The sequence below is a fragment of the Bidens hawaiensis genome, unplaced genomic scaffold (genome assembly GCF_021521415.1).
Source record: "Bidens hawaiensis isolate Kalapana, Puna unplaced genomic scaffold, B.hawaiensis_p1.1 tig00030851_1, whole genome shotgun sequence".
Classification (NCBI taxonomy): domain Eukaryota; kingdom Viridiplantae; phylum Streptophyta; class Magnoliopsida; order Asterales; family Asteraceae; genus Bidens; species Bidens hawaiensis.
In genome coordinates this window covers 116,158-132,584 of record NW_027495174.1, presented here as the reverse complement: position 1 = coordinate 132,584, position 16,427 = coordinate 116,158, and the positions used below count along the sequence as shown (strand labels likewise).

Sequence of the window (16,427 nt, the reverse complement as noted above, 5' to 3'; positions counted from 1 at the left end):
TTTGTGAATATAGTACATGTCTCGTTCGTTTATTTATATTCATGATAGTTCATTCATTTACGTCTATTTATGCTCGTTTGTATATGTTAATGATCAATAATGCATGTTTATTAAGTTCGTACATTTATTTATTCTTATAACTTTTTTAGATCCAACAAATGATGTTCACATTTACTTTTAATCGCGTTCTCTTGATTATGTTTGTTCATATATGATCAGTTAGTACCTCCGTGAACCGTTCATTTATACTATTAATTAACAAATGAACATGAACACGCTCTTTTCTTAACAAATGAACACCGACAAGAAAACCGTGTTCATTATTGTTCGTGTTTAATTGTTTGTTCGGTTAATATTAAACGAGCAAGCATAAACATGCTCCGCTTCCAAGCCTTATAAATAGGTGAGTTTTGCTCTTCAAGTGGTTAACCCAAAACCAACATCATTTTTTTTGTCTTCACTTGGAAGTACATACAGTATTCCATGTGACAAATAACCCTCCAGTTTCCTTATTTGTTCCTAAAACGAAAGGACCACAATCGGAACCATGTACAACATTATCATAAGTTTTTCATCTATCTTTTTCTAACCAAAGGTGAAAAACATTTTTAAAAAATGTAACATGAAAATTAAATAATGCAAAAGAGTTATAAAAAAGGTTTGATGTGTATGCATTTGATTGGCCCTTGGCAATTATTACACAACGTTTTCCTGCCTAACGCTGTCGCCCCCAGCGCCAGATCACAACCCATCTGTTTTGGTGTTGGGCGACGCCTTCATCCTAGGTGGGGCCGTTACGCACGCCCTAACAATGCTTTCATTTTTAACGTTAGTGTTTAATGTTAGTAATAAGCATTAAAAAATTTGTGACTAGGTTTTTATAGTTTATCCTGTTTAATAAGACGATCAGATTGCATTTAATTTATAGTCAGATATCATCACCAGAATTGTTACTTTTCTTGTTAATTAGCAAAGTGAGATGTGCATATATAGCTGGTGTTATAGAAATTGCTAGACAATAGTCTGACGGTGGGAAAAACAATTAATCAGGATTGATCGGATTGGAATTTATATATATACCAGATTTTCTATATAAAACTTTTAATTTTTACCAATTTTGACTAAATAATGATTAATCGACTATCGGTTGGTCGGTGAAGTAAGAACTATCGATTAATCATGAATCAATTTGCATCCAGGCATAATTTTAACAACAATTTCTAAATTAAATATGAATAAAGAAAAGTGGGTCATAGATTCGAGCATTACATCATTACATAATCACGTGAAAGAAGATTTATGTAAAATATAGCTTCAACTTTTTTTAACTTTATATACCATCACACACGTATCACTTTGGTACGAACATCATATGATATTATTATTTAAAAATACTTAATAGGCTTAATATATTTGTTTCTAAACTAAATCCTACCGGTTTTGACATTTAATTAAGCATATTTGTAAATGCTAAACACAAACTAATTCATGGAAAAGATGAAAACATATATAAACATTAGCAAAATGGATTCAACTTCAACTTATAGCAAGTAAAATGATAAGAAGTATGATCAAATAAACCAAATAACAAGAGTCTGTGCAAAAACATAACAAACAGAACACAATAACGCAATAACCCTCTTCGTTCCAAAATAAACGAGCTTTTTCCTTTGTAACCACACAGGGAAAAGCTCGTTTAATTTGATACAAAAATGGTGTTCGGTCAAGCACCGATGCAACCACCTTTACCACCGAAAAGATTCTTGTACGCATCATCCGCTGCTCTATTCACAGCGATTATCTTCTTTAACTTATAACTCCCCCTCCCAATCATCTCATTATCTATATAAATCTCAATCTGCCCGGTTTTACTCCACATCAATCGCCTGCGGTTTGAGACCACTCTTCTGGCACGCTTCATTAAACCTAGCCACCGGATGCTGCATCAAGTTTTCTGGTGTGGTTAACGGCTGCAACAAACGCTCGACAACCTGTAACAACCGAGTTTATAATCCATAATAAATTAGACAAATCGAAATAATGCGTAATATTGAAATTAAATGCAGTATGTTATTACTTATTACCTTCCAGGTATCATCCATTGATGAATCTGTATCCAGAAAGATCGCACCAATCAAAGACTCGAATATATCAGCAAGGACTTTTGGTGGATCAATCATACCATGAGAGTGTGTAGGGTACTCCACAATACCTTCCACGAATTCTTGAATCTGTTTTTGTAACAAACAAATATTATTCACATGAAAAATTGGTCCCTGAATTAAAGCACTTAACAATATTTAAAACTAGGGAACTGTAAACGAACCGAACGTTTGTAAGTATGTTTGTTTGATAAATGAACGAACATTAACAAGGAATTTCATCTGATTAACTAAATGAATGAACACAAATAGAGGCCATGTTTATTTAATTGTGTTTGTGAACATTCGTTAATGTGTTCATTTACGTACATCCGTTTTTGTTCATTTTTTGTTGTTTATTCATTAAATGATTTTAATTGTTTTAATTACTTTTCTAAACTTATCATATAAATTTAAAGCAAAAAATTTAAGTATAAAACAAAACAAATACATGAGTATTATGTGAATAATATGTATATAAAATTAACATATGAATATGAAATATGAGTGTTTAAACAAAACACAAGTCATTTGAAATGTGGTGTAGTAGTAGTCTCGGTTCCTCAATAGAGACATATGTTGAATCTCCACAGACAACACTTTAGGAGGGCATGAGTGACTCAATGAAGGAAGACCGGGATATTTGTGATCTCCGGTTCAATCCTGAGTCATTCGGGTGGGTTTTTCTCAAAACTGGAGATAACTTGGAGACGCTTAACAGGGCCGGCTCCGAGAAGGCAAAAAAAAAAAAATTTGGGCTAAAGGCGAAAAAAAATTTTGGGCCTTAAGTAAAAGTAACATTTGTTGGGTTTAAACAATTTAATTTTTAATGAGCTTACTTGATTATGATTTGAGTTGTGTAAAAAACTTTTGTATAAAAATAAGCTTAAAATTGTCCCACAACCTTTTGGTTAGATGTCATACACTTTTACCACTAGACCAAACTAGTGGTTATCTAATTGTGTTAAAACATCGATTATACATATATTTTTTTTGATAAAAATGCATATAAGTTTTTCGGAAAAAGAAAAGTTTGGGCCTAGCGGGGTGTTGGGTCTGTGGCTGTCGACTACCCTGCCCTGACGCTTAAACACTCTGTACAATTGAGTTGGGCAAGTTAGCAGTGGTCTTTTGTCATTGAGTCATCTCGTAGTAGACAATTTTATATTTATTGTCCGTTAAAAAAGTAAAAACAAAACACAACACGAACTTGGTTACCAGGAGTATAGAATCATTATCAGTTAGCCAAATAAAATAAAACAATATTTATTATGTTGGCTTCCTACCCAATTAAAACGGATCACGGAATAAAAGTGACAAAAAAGATTTGTGAAAAAGTGATCAAACTTTAATATTAAACCTATAGATCCAAAACAGAGCATTATCTTCAAAACAATGATGATGATAATAATAATAATAATAATAATAATAATAATAATAATAAAAAACTTACCTGTCCATCAAGAAGTGGTTTCCGGTGGCGTAAATACTTATGCAACCCATACCTGAGCGCGGCTCGAGCCAGCGCCTCAGTGTCAACATTAGCGGCTCGGAGCCGAGTCAACTCACCAGGAGCCATATTCTCATAGAGAGTATAATGCAGTTTAGCAATCAAGTGGTTCAAAACGGAGTCACCTAAATACTCAAGGCGCTCGTACGATATAGACTCGTCTGACATGTACGAAGCATCTGTGAAGGCTTCGGTCAAGAGCTGTTTGTTTTTGAACTCGTGAGGGATGACTGATTAGCCAGGGTTCGAGTCCTGACCTCACCCGGTTTTACAGGATCCTCGTTGTCGTGCCTTTTGGCGGGCGTGGGGTCGGGTTTTATTCGGGGAATCCCTCAATAGGTGGACCGCTAGGAGCTCCGTCCGCCGGACTCGTGGCCGGCTCAGGCTACCTTTAGACAACGGGGGCCGCGTACGGAGTATCCGACGTTACTTAGTTGGTCGTTCCAAAAAAAGTTTAGTTTAAAAACTTTTTTGGTTGTTAATGAGTTTATGGTGAAGTGGTAAGGGAGAGAATTGATGTTTCATGTAACTCAGGTTCGATTCTGTCCATAATATTTAGTTTTAGAGTCATCAGAGTGATGATAAGAAACTAGACGAGTAAGTGGCTTTCACTATTCGGATCATTGAACTAAACGGGTTTTAAGTTTTAACTCATCATATTGTTATGCATTCAGGCGAGTGTTTATGGGTGTTAGCCTTAAATGAGAGTTTTTAACGGATCAAAATACGAGCGTATCTTAATGTAACTAATTTTACTGGTAGCCTATTTGAAAAATTTTGTTAGTAGTTGGAAAAGAAGAATAAAAGTGTAGGATATATTATGGAAAAAACAATCTTTCATTGAAGAGAAGTAAATAATATGACTTTTGTAAAGATTCTAGTAGAATCTAGAATTAAGTCGGATCATCATTTAGTGATTGCATCAAATTTCTAAAATAAAATCTAGTTTTGGAATGAAATCTTCATTAAATAGAATTAAATATTATTTTATGGTATTTACATTAGAGAGGTTTTTTTCAAGAAAGTTTTTAAGAGGGCTTAGTTGATCAATGATTTAGGTCTCGTATTTTGTTTCCTTTTTGTTTGTTTCGATAAACATATCGATTAATTCGAATCCTTCTTTTTCTCATGACGCGTTTCCGATCGAAATGTATCGATATTGTTCATGAATTAGCAAACATGTCTAAAAGCTCTATTTGTCTATGTCATTACTAGTTTGAGGCCCGTGTATTACACGAGTAGTTCTTAAAAATACAATATTTAATAAATAATCAGTATACAAGAAACAATAAACTCGTTAAACACTGGTAATACAGTCGTTATACAATAGTTTTTAAAACAATTTTAAAGTAAAAGATAATTATAAGTATCAAATGTTTGAAAAAAATAGGAAGTAATATTGAATTAACAAATTTTGAAGCATATATTTTAAGAATGCAAAGTATTATTTTGCTATTATAAATTTGTTTAAAAATGTGAGGTTTAATGTATGAGTGACAAGTGACAAAACTTATAGTATTTTATTAGAGAGTATAGATGGATATATATGAGTTTATTCTCTTTTATGTGTATATATGGCATATCACTCCCTTTGGCAACATCCACTAAATCAAAATTAAATTTGAAAGCCATATTTCAACCTGAATGTTTTCGGGATGCCACTAATAATTAACCAACGAATGAAGTGGTTTTCCTTGTGGGGTAACTATATGGGTAACACCCTTAGACTTGTAATGTTAACTCAAAAGGCATTTTATAGTTTATACCCACCCTCCCGCTCAACCCACGGTAGTCAATTCGACTGTGACTCTATGAGGATAGGTTGTACCATGCATTACCGTTAGTATCAAGTTAAATATGGCCTTGGTGAAACATTGGAAACCAATAGTCGAAAAGTTTAGCAATAAACTTAACACTTGAATAGTTGAATCACTCTCATTTTGTGGGAGATTGACATTGGTCAAATCGGTGCTTGGGAGTTTCTCCTTGTATTTTTTCCTACACGTTTTTGGTGCTTAAATCTCTCATTGAAGAGCTTGAGAAAATAAGGAATAACTTTTTTTGTGGTGGAAATAGAAGCGAATGGAAAACACATTGAATTGCTTGGTGTAATATCATTAAACCGAAAGAACTTGGGTACTTGGTCAAAAATTCGTAATGTATTACATTACACGAACACATTTTTAAATGGAATATAGGATTTCATAAGAAAATTTTTTTTGGAGAGATGTTTAGCTAAGACTTCCATTAATGAGCATGTGTCTAAGCTATTTGAGATTGAATGCAAATAGACGTGTCTTGTGAGTTGTGACAGATAGGGTTATATAAAAGGGCACAAGGAGACTTTTTGACAATTTGGAAGTGAATGTTAAGAATCTCTCGACAAATGTTAAAACAAAATTTCATCGGGTTAGGATGGTTGTTGATGGAGTAAGGAATCATGGGGTATCTTCACATTGAAACTTTTAAGTAGAAATCTACACGTAATGGTGTGGAGGATTCACAAGTAAAAAAATTTGGTTGGTTTACGTGTGTAATTCTATAGGTGTCCTGTTTCATGTGGAGATTGTTGCAATATCGGTACCATTATAATAAAATTGATGCACAAAGAGGTACATTTACAATTTGTTGGTTGCAAATTATGTTCGTTGGGGGTAGATGATGCAAGTCTTGTTTTCTATTCTTGTAAAGTTGCTACTGATATTTGGAGAAAAGTGGAACAACGTCGGTGGGAATGTTGTGCTTGCAATTGCATGAAATAACTCAGTTAAGGCACTTTTATTGCACATCTCAAAGGCAAGGATAGACATCAAGACCCGTCAGGTTTGGCTCTCTATTGTCTACATGACGTGTGTTGGGAATTATGAAAGAATAGGTACGAACTTGTGCTTAAAGGGTTTAACAAATCGTGCAAGAGAATTTTAATGACATTAAGAAGTCTACTTTCAGTTGGAGAAAACAAGGACTCATGTGGAATTCATTGGAGCCTTTTGAGCACTAGACTAGACCTATATCTGGAGTTTAGGTGGGTGGAGCCGTGGAGGTGAGCAATTGGCCTTTGGTCAGTGGTGAAGCTACATACAACTCACCAGGTTTGGCCGAACCCGGTCCGTTTTTGGTTTTATATATAACATATAGGTACGATTTAACGAGCGAACTCATTCTTGTTAGCGAGCGAACCTAGTGCCACAAAATCTCTGCAAACATTTCACCATTTGCCGGTGAAAAAAACAAAAACTTGAATTTTAGAGAGAGAACGATGTCATTTTCTTCTGCTAGCATGTTGTCGTTTTTTGTGATATTTTGAGTACATGCCATTTAATTTTAGAGCATTCATGTAAACTTTTTTATTTAATATGACCGTGTATTTTCTTAATGGTGACGATGCACTTTTGTTATGGTAGTGATGTTGCATTTTAATTATTTGGCCGAATGATCGATCTGACCCATCTGGGCCCAAAAACTTTGACGTTGGAAAAACATCGAAGACCGAAAAATCCTGAACCATAGACAAAAATTTATGGCTCCGGCGTTGCCTTTGGTTCAATCGCACATCTTTAAGATCTCATGTTTAAAACCTAACTTAAAAAGTTTATATAATGATGGGTTTCATCTTTAACGGTGTTTCTGAATGAGTTTTTTATTTTATTTTTATTTTAAGCTCAAATGAGGTGACTCTAACCCGGCCCTAGCTCAACTATTTACACTTTGCTCTTTCATGCAAGTGCATATCATCTTTATATACTATTAAAGCAAATACAATTTGTACACATGTCATTCAACTAGCCTCTCCACATCAATTGTCCACATGTCATTCAACTAGCTTTTCCACATCAATGTCACATCATTGCCAAGTCATCAAACATTTTTTTAATAAATCAAAAATTAGTTGCGTGGACTAGGATTCGAACCTGGGCTTTGAGCGAGATGAAAGTCTTAATACATAGCACACAAACCATCCAACTAAGCTATCTTGATATCTTTAGAATGAAAAATATATCCTATATATTGAAAAAGCACATTGTATTGGAAGTGGACAACGGAAATTAACTCAAAAATGGAAATAAATCCTATGTATATTAGTGCATGTCCAACAGAATCTTCACAAAATATTAAACAATGAAAATTACTACAAAAGAAAATATTTAGATTATATATATATATAGAGAGAGAGAGAGAGAGAGTTAAGTGCCATTTTAGTATTTGTGGTTTGGTCAACTACGCAACTTTAGTACATATTCTTTATTTTGTGCAAATGGTTACCTCAGTTTCAAAAAACATGCAATTTTAGTACATTTTTTAACCCCGTTAATTTTCCTCCGTTAAGTCATGGGTATTTGGGTAATTTCATAATTTAAATTAGGGTATTTGAGTAATTTCATTATTTTATTTTTCTTTTCCCATTTTCTCTCTCGTGATGGGTGTCCCTGGTAGTTGCTATGTGTTTATTTATCTAAACTTCATGAATTGAACTCATTTAGCTTCTCTCTCTCTTCATTCACCACTCTTCCATTTATGTTGTTTCTTCCTCTAGCTTCGCCAGTTATCTCCCATTTGTTTGTTTGAGACAACAGTCACAAGGTGTCATCGGCTTAACGGCCTTTGTCGTCGTCGCAGACCAAACCTCTGGGCAACCCTGTCGCCGGTTGTTGTCGTATGTGGCGGAGCCGGTGAAGTTGTACGCCAATGGTGATAATGGTCTGGTAGGGTGATGCTTTTGACGGAGGCGACGGCGGTTGTCACAGTGGTGGATGTATGATTGGAAAGGGGATCTGAAGGACTGGATTGACGGTTTCCATTTATGGTTTTTATCGAAGGACCAGATTGCTCTTGTTTCTCAATTACTTGAAGGACCAGATTGTTTGGTAAGGGGGATTTGAAGAAGAATGTGTTAGGTAATTTAGGGTTTTATCAATTAAAAAGGAGAAATGATGTTAAAAGAAAATAGAAACAAATATAATAAATGAAATTACCCAAATACCCATGACTTAACGGAGGAAAATTAACGGGGTTAAAAAAGGTACTAAAATTACATGTTTTTTGAAACTGAGGTAGCCATTTGCACAAAATAAAGAATAGGTACTAAAGTTGCGTAGTTGACCAAACCACAGGTACTAAAATGACACTTAACTCTCTCTCTCTCTCTCTATATATATATATATATATATATATATATATATATATATATATATATATATATATATATAGGGTTGGTCTCATTTAAGAACTCCAAAAAAGTTAAGAATTGTTGGGAACTCTAAACAACCAAACATTTTTAAAAAAAAAATTTATATACTAACATTATTTAAGAGTAGTTTTATCATAGTTTATATATAAAATTTTGATTACATATATAAATAACAAGTTTACATATGTGTAAAATTTATGTACTAACAAATTTACATAGGTGTAAAACAAAACATAAATATGTATAAAAACTAATTTTTAAAATTGTAATCGTAAATATAGATATAAAAAAATGATAAAGCTACACTCAACTAATATTAACATACAAAAATTTTTATAAAAAATGTTAGTTTTCAAGAGTTCTTTCAAGTTCTTAAATAATTTAAGGGTTCTGTAATGATACTCATCCTATATATATATATATATATATATATATATATATATATTATATTTATATATTTAAATTATATATTATGTCATCCGGGTCAAACACCGGTCCGCCCTCCCGGGTCGGTCCGACCTTTGACCCGGCAAGGCTTCCGGGTCGATGTCCGGGCCGGGTCTGAAAACATTGCATATTATTGCCAAATCATCTCACACACTATATTTAAACCTTAAGATTTTCCACTTTAATTATTTTAATCTCTCTCTCTCTCCCTCCCTCCCTCCTTCCCTCTCTCTCTCTCGGCTTACTAACTCCATCATCCACCATCTTTTATATTCCGGTAATGTAGATCGGGATTAATCGTTTTCCGGTAAGGTTATATACTATACTCTAATTGGTATATGTTTTTCCGGCAAGGTTATATCTTTTTCCGGTAAGGTTTTCCGATATGGTTTTATATTTATTTTAATTGGTATATGATTTTGTAATAATCTCTTAGTATATTAAAATCCAAGATTGAATTGATATTTTTGAAGTTATTACGGTTTTCCGATAAAGTTTCCGGTAAGATTTTTGTTTTCCGTTTTTGTTTGTATTTATATTAATTATTATATGAATTTCTTATAATCTTTTTAGGTTATATATTAAAATCGAAGATACAATGGAAAATTATCCCTATTTCGTTTTTCCGGTAACGCGATTCAAATATTCTGGTTATCAATTAGAACATCAATTTTACATTTGTTTACATAATTCAAATCTCCCATAATTGATAATTTGTTTATTATGTGATATTAATATTAATATTTAATTTTCTCATTTTAGGTTATGTTCCTAACTTGATATAGCTAATTTCGTGGGTTGAAGATTTGTTGATAAAATATCTTATTTTTTGTTTAATATTGATGTACATTTTTGTTATTATTCATGTATTTATTTATTTTTCGCAATTCATGTAATTTATTTGATTTTTATATAATCAACCATATATTGTTGTTGGTCAAAGTCCATTTAATATATTTTAATCAGAACCAATGTATTAAAGAAAAATTTATTTGATCTTATATTTATCTATTTATTAATGATAATCTCTATAATTTATAATAATTATTATAAATTTATTAATTTTGTTATTATTAATTTATTATCTTTTCTAATTAGTTGTTACATCTTATTTTGACAGTAATAATAACATTTACACCTTACTATTTTTATATTTCAATATATTTGACTTAAACATTATTTTGTTATTATATTGTAAGATACGCTATATTTTCTATATATAACCAATTACGTTATATTTGGAAAACTCAATAAATAAGTTATAAAGTTTCCATGATTTTAATTACAAGATTTGCAATATAATAATTTATTGCAAATAAGCATTTACATTATATTTTCTATATTCGATGCATTTCCATGATTTTAATTACATAAATACAATAATTAAGTTTCCATGATTTTCACTTATTTTCATATTTCCATGATTTTGATTATTGGTCAAGTTCTATTTAAAAATTTCTTCAAAAGTTACTTGTATTAAGTGAAGTTCCTTTGGTGATTCACAATTTTATATTATCTATATATTATTTATGATTAATATTAAATGTATTTTATTCATATAATCGTTTATTAAATATTAGTTTTTATTTGGTAAGTTTTTTGGTATGGTAACCATTATTAAATGAAAAATGTAATAACCAACATTTAAGTTCACGTAAATCATTGCAAATTAATTAACTTTAATTCAATTTATGACATATGATTTTTGTTTAAAGATATTTAAGGTAATTAATTAATTTACAATTTGATTTCCATTTACTTAATTGTGGAAGTCAAATTAAATTACTTAATTTTAGAAGTCAAATTATTAACGATTTCCAAAAGACCCGAGTACATATGGAAGTCAAATTAAATTATTTAAATTCAAATTTATTTTAATTACACTAATGATATTGTTATAAAGATTTATGTATTTTAAGAATGATTTCAAATATTGTGATAACTAACTATCATTCGACCAAAATGATATAAGTATAATTAATGATATTATATTTTGCCAACTTCAAAACAATTTATACTTTTTCTATATGTAAATCGCTTTGAATATAAGTTTTTGCAATATATGTTGACAACTAATTAATTTATTAGTTATGACGTCTTTGACCATAACACTTTCTTTGTTTTACAAATACAATTATTTGATAAATATATATGAACATTAGCTCCATGTGATAGCTAAAAATTAATCAAATAAAAAAGAGTTTAATACCAAGTTTATAACCAATAATGTCTATATAAACGTATGAATGAATGTATACCAATTACGTTGTTCTGTTAGATAAATTTATAAATGTTACTTTTATGTTTACTTGCATATTATATATGTAGATTATGAAAAATGACAAGGTTTTGTTGTCAAACTCATAGTATAGACAGATATGTATATTTATTTAAACTTTTGTAATTGTTTATAACATATGAATCCATTTTGTTTATAACATATTAATTGTATTATAGTTGTACTTTTAATTTCAAATGATGCAGTTATCATTTAATTAATATTTGAATAATTTTTAATTACGCATAAATATCAAGATTAATGTATACAATAAAAAAATAATTATATAATGAAATTGATTTTAAATAAAGTAATGATGTTAACAATTACTTTATGTTTTTTTCTTCCTATATATTTTTATTAATGTTTTTGAGTATGTTACTTTTATTTAATAGCAATATTTGTCATTTGTAGTATGTTTGATTGCTAAATGACAATGTCATTTGTAGTATGTTGGTTTTAATTTTTAAAGTTTCTTATTGATCTCTTATACCCTATTGTATTAAGATTAATAATTATTTTATTACTTTTGTCAGCCGAAAAGTATCATCTTGCTCGAAACATATTTGTGTTGGTTGAATATGTTGTCTATATTTATATGATTTGTTGATATGTGTCACACCCCGGCTTAGGGCTTAGGCGTATGACCAATAGTTGGTACATGTTTTGTAAATATATCAGAGTTGCAGTTTATTTTAATGGAAGACTTTGGTTTGAATATAATATTAATTTATTTGAAAACTCCTCGGGTAATAAATACCCGAGTGTTTGATTTGTAAATCATATTTTTAAATCTTGTTTATAATATTTAATAATTTAAAATTGAGCCATCTATACCTTTCGAGCGTCTATCATCATGAGTGATTATGTTCCTTGCTACCTGTGTTAATATGTTTCCCTGAAATGTGGGGAAAATACGTCAGTTATATGCTGGTGAACACGTATGACTCTATAAAATATTTTGAATGACAATTACAATACAATAATAGTTTTCTGTACACTCAGCAGATGCACGACCACATCTGGGATTTGTACCACTTCCCTACACACACACCATTGTTCCCCCCGAGCTATATGCGTATAGCCCATGCAAGGAGAACTAGTTATGGCCGTTAGCCTGCGGCCACCCCGGTCATTGATTGATGGACTGAACAGTTATGTTTGGATCCAGACACATGTGTACTCGGTCTGAGTTGCTTTTATTGTCAATATTGTATTATGATGTTTTAGAGAACATATAATCTCATGAAAACATTGACTGACTCGTTAGACAAACACCCGTTTATCTTATCGAGTATAAAATATGTTTTGATTGATTGAAAATGTTAACGTATTCACATGTGATTGTCTGTTCTGAATGATTGGTGATCTCGTTTGAAACCTTGATTGTGAATGATTGATTGATTGATGATTGACCTATTATAAAATAGGTTTATATAAATATCCAGATCATTACTTGATCTGGCTAAAGACCCTTAGTTTGGTTTTGATAGCTTTAAACATTGATTGATCATTTGTTTGAATAAAATATTGAGTCATATAATATTTTTATTTATTTACCAAATTATATGTTGAGTTTCTTCTTCATGAAGAAACATCTGTAACATGTTTCTTCTTCTAGAAGAAACATTCATTGACTGCTAGTATTAAATATAAAATCTCATGTTTCTTAATCATAAGGAAACAATATTTTAATTATATTCCATGAATATAAAATGCTATGTTTCTTAATTGTGAAGAAACTATATTCTGACTATATCCTTATGAATGAAAAATTATGTATTTCTTAATTGTAAAGAAACATTACTATAATCCTTTGTATATTTAAAGCTTATAATTATGATCAAGGTTTGGGCTATACCCTTGACTATGGTTTAAGCATATAATAAAATAATGACTTAGGCAGAACCCCTACCTTACACGGGTATTCGAAGTTCTATTACTAAGGTTGATCGAGCAGCACTTCCACTCTCTATCGCATTCTATGGCTTAAACTGTCAGATGCTCAGAGCTTGGCACGCACTACGATGCTTGGCATGCAAAACGAGGCGACATATGGTGGTCGTCGTGTTGTGCACGTAATTCGAGATATATTTTCGGGTTATCTTCGGTGGCACGCACTTCGAGGTTTCATCGGTGTATGGCACTGATTACGAGGTGACGATTGTTGGGTCAGCACGGAAACCGAGGTAATGAGAGAGTAAATATAGAGAGAGAAACTAGAGAGAGAAAGGTGTTTGGTGTGAGTTTTGAATGAGCCGTGAGCCTCATATTTATAGGCTGATTTCGCAACCCTTGGCGATACGCGATGGGTCTTGGAATCCCGTCGCGTATCGCGATACCACAAGCTGACACGTGTCCGCTGACTCATCAAGGTCCATCGCGATACGCAATGACCTGTGCCTTGGACTCATCGCGTAGCGCGATGGGTCCTTGAAATCAATTTTTCACTTTTAGTCCATTATCTTTTGTTAGCTTGTCACTTCCGGGTCTATCTCTAGTTGTCCAAAAATACTAAGGCGGCTCGCGACGATGCGAGCGCGCAAAGTGCAAAGTGCGCCATCAAAGCGCCACATTGTGCCCATTGCCCATGCGCGTCGGGTGCTTCGCACCCTCCGTTAGGACCACTGGGTGCATGCTAGGCATAAAAGAATATTACTATGAAATTTTACTTTTTTATAAAGAGCTTCCAAATCTTTACCACTTTCCATGCGGGATGGATTTTAACTTCTTTATTTATACACATGTGGAATGTTTTCACTTTCTTACATCTTTCAATGTGGGATGGAATTTCCTTATTCCACATCCTTAACATATGTTAACTTTATTTAAGGAATGTTTTTATTTCCTTATCAAATGATTTTATTTTCTTTAAATTTTCTTATTACTTATTTTTGAGAATAATTTTGATCTTTCAACTTTTACTAAGTTGTCAAATTTGAATCAAAATTTTGGGGATGTTACAATATGTTTTTCCACCCGTATGTAACACGGGCTATACCATAACATGAGTATATAAAGAAAAAACCCCTATCATAGATTCATAGGTATCTATTCCTAAATAATAGGACCACAATCTGTTTTTTTCACAGTTGGAATCATCACATGTTCTACATCTTTGTCTTGTTGTAACCAAGTTTAAAACAAATAGTTAAAGAAGATTCTATAACTTTTTAACTCAATGATCAAAGGTTTTAATATAAGTTTTTGATATTAAATATCAACATTTACTTTGTAATTAGGTTTTTGTATTATATCATTATTATCGAAAAGATATTTTAGGTTATGTTTAACAAAACGTTAATCTATTTCGCTTAAAATCCTATTTAATTGAAAGAATAGTCAATCAATCAAAAATATGTCATAAAAAATGTTGTCGGAGTATTTAAAAACTAGTTCGAGTTAAAGAAGCACATGAGATCATTCGCAATGGGACACTTTAGGGGCATTATAAGAGTGGATAAAGTCTTCTTATAATAAAGTCCAATGAGGCTTGAAGTGGTAACGGTTAAAAGAGTGATCCATTACTTACGTTTTCTTTTAGTAAAAAGAATGATGTTGATGTGATGGAAAATGCTTGTTAAGACATTAATAATTTACATGTGACCTGATACTACAATACCATTGAACAGTTTAAACAGAAAGGTTCAAATGATAACTTACACAGAAATAAAATCCATTTCCTTTCATGTTTGACTGCAATATTGGCCCCCATTAACTTCTCACAGTGTCCATGACATCACATAATGTTATCATTGTCTACAAAACAATAACAAGTTTAAAACTTGTAATTTTTTCTTGTGTCATCTAGCTTCTTTCTAAACTTTCTCTTTTCTAATATATTTCTCCCAGTCTTTTCTAAATAAATAAATAAAAACTTTCGATAAATTGGATCGGATTTTGCAGTTTTTTCTTCTGCAGTACCTCGACGTGATATGAGCGTGAAAGGGGTTCAAGGGGATGATACCTGTTGGTAGCGGCTTCAAAACATCTTCAAGCGAACCTAACAACATTCCTAACAACATTGCTTTTGAACTAAAAAAAAAGAATCTAGTAGAGGGGGAAATGAAAGATATTTTGTTCTACCATAGAAAATTATTTGATTCTTGCCTTTCTTCAAAGAATTTCCATGATACACAAGAAAAATCATTTTTTTATTATTTTTAGGGTTTAATGATACCTAAGAGCAGATTCACCCATTTCTTTTATCTTTTAAAATGATCTGTTGGTTTTTAGGTGCAGTCATTTGATTTGGTAACTTTTTTATGTTAGTTCATGACCCAACACGGCGGGCCCATTCATTCCTAATTGTAAAGTAGATCCGTCATCGCAAATATCGCGTCTAAAAAGATTTATGCAATACATAATTTTAAACTTAATTTAGCTCAAACCGGTGTAACTAGAGCTACCACGATAAAAAGTTAAAAAAAATGTCATATGTTACCATGTCCATTCCTACCTCGGCTTTACCACTTCCACAATAAAACCTGACTAAAAGTGCACCGAATACGCCCCTCGCATAACTTGTTTGTGCGTTTTCACGCAAAAAAACTAAAAAAACAAAAAAAACGCCTGTTCTCCATCTCCACTCCACATCAATTGCATCTACTTCCTCTCTTCTCAACATGAGATCCAAAACACCAAAAAAACGTGTGTTGGAGATGCTTTTATGCACCTTCATACTAAGTTATTCAATTCCGCTACTTTGACTTTCTTTGATACGTTTTTCTTAAACTTTCTTTAAGTTAGTAATACATGAAATCTCGATTGCACCTTGCTAGATGTTGCACTAATCTTTTTTTTTTTTTTAACTATATGATTCTTTTTAAAGAAAAGTTAACTAGTGATATGGTTTCAACATTC

The 16,427-nt window shown here is 31.8% G+C and overlaps 1 pseudogene across 1 annotated transcript; it reads right to left on the bottom strand.

The window, feature by feature from the left end:
* Positions 1-1,600: 1,600 nt before the first annotated feature.
* On the bottom strand, positions 1,601-15,589 carry LOC143581296 (ribonuclease 3-like protein 3; annotated as a pseudogene). Its single transcript, XR_013143800.1, has 4 exons — positions 15,532-15,589; positions 3,595-3,881; positions 2,085-2,231; positions 1,601-1,991 (listed from the first exon to the last, which is right to left on the bottom strand). The product of XR_013143800.1 is annotated as a ribonuclease 3-like protein 3 (transcript).
* Positions 15,590-16,427: the final 838 nt, after the last annotated feature.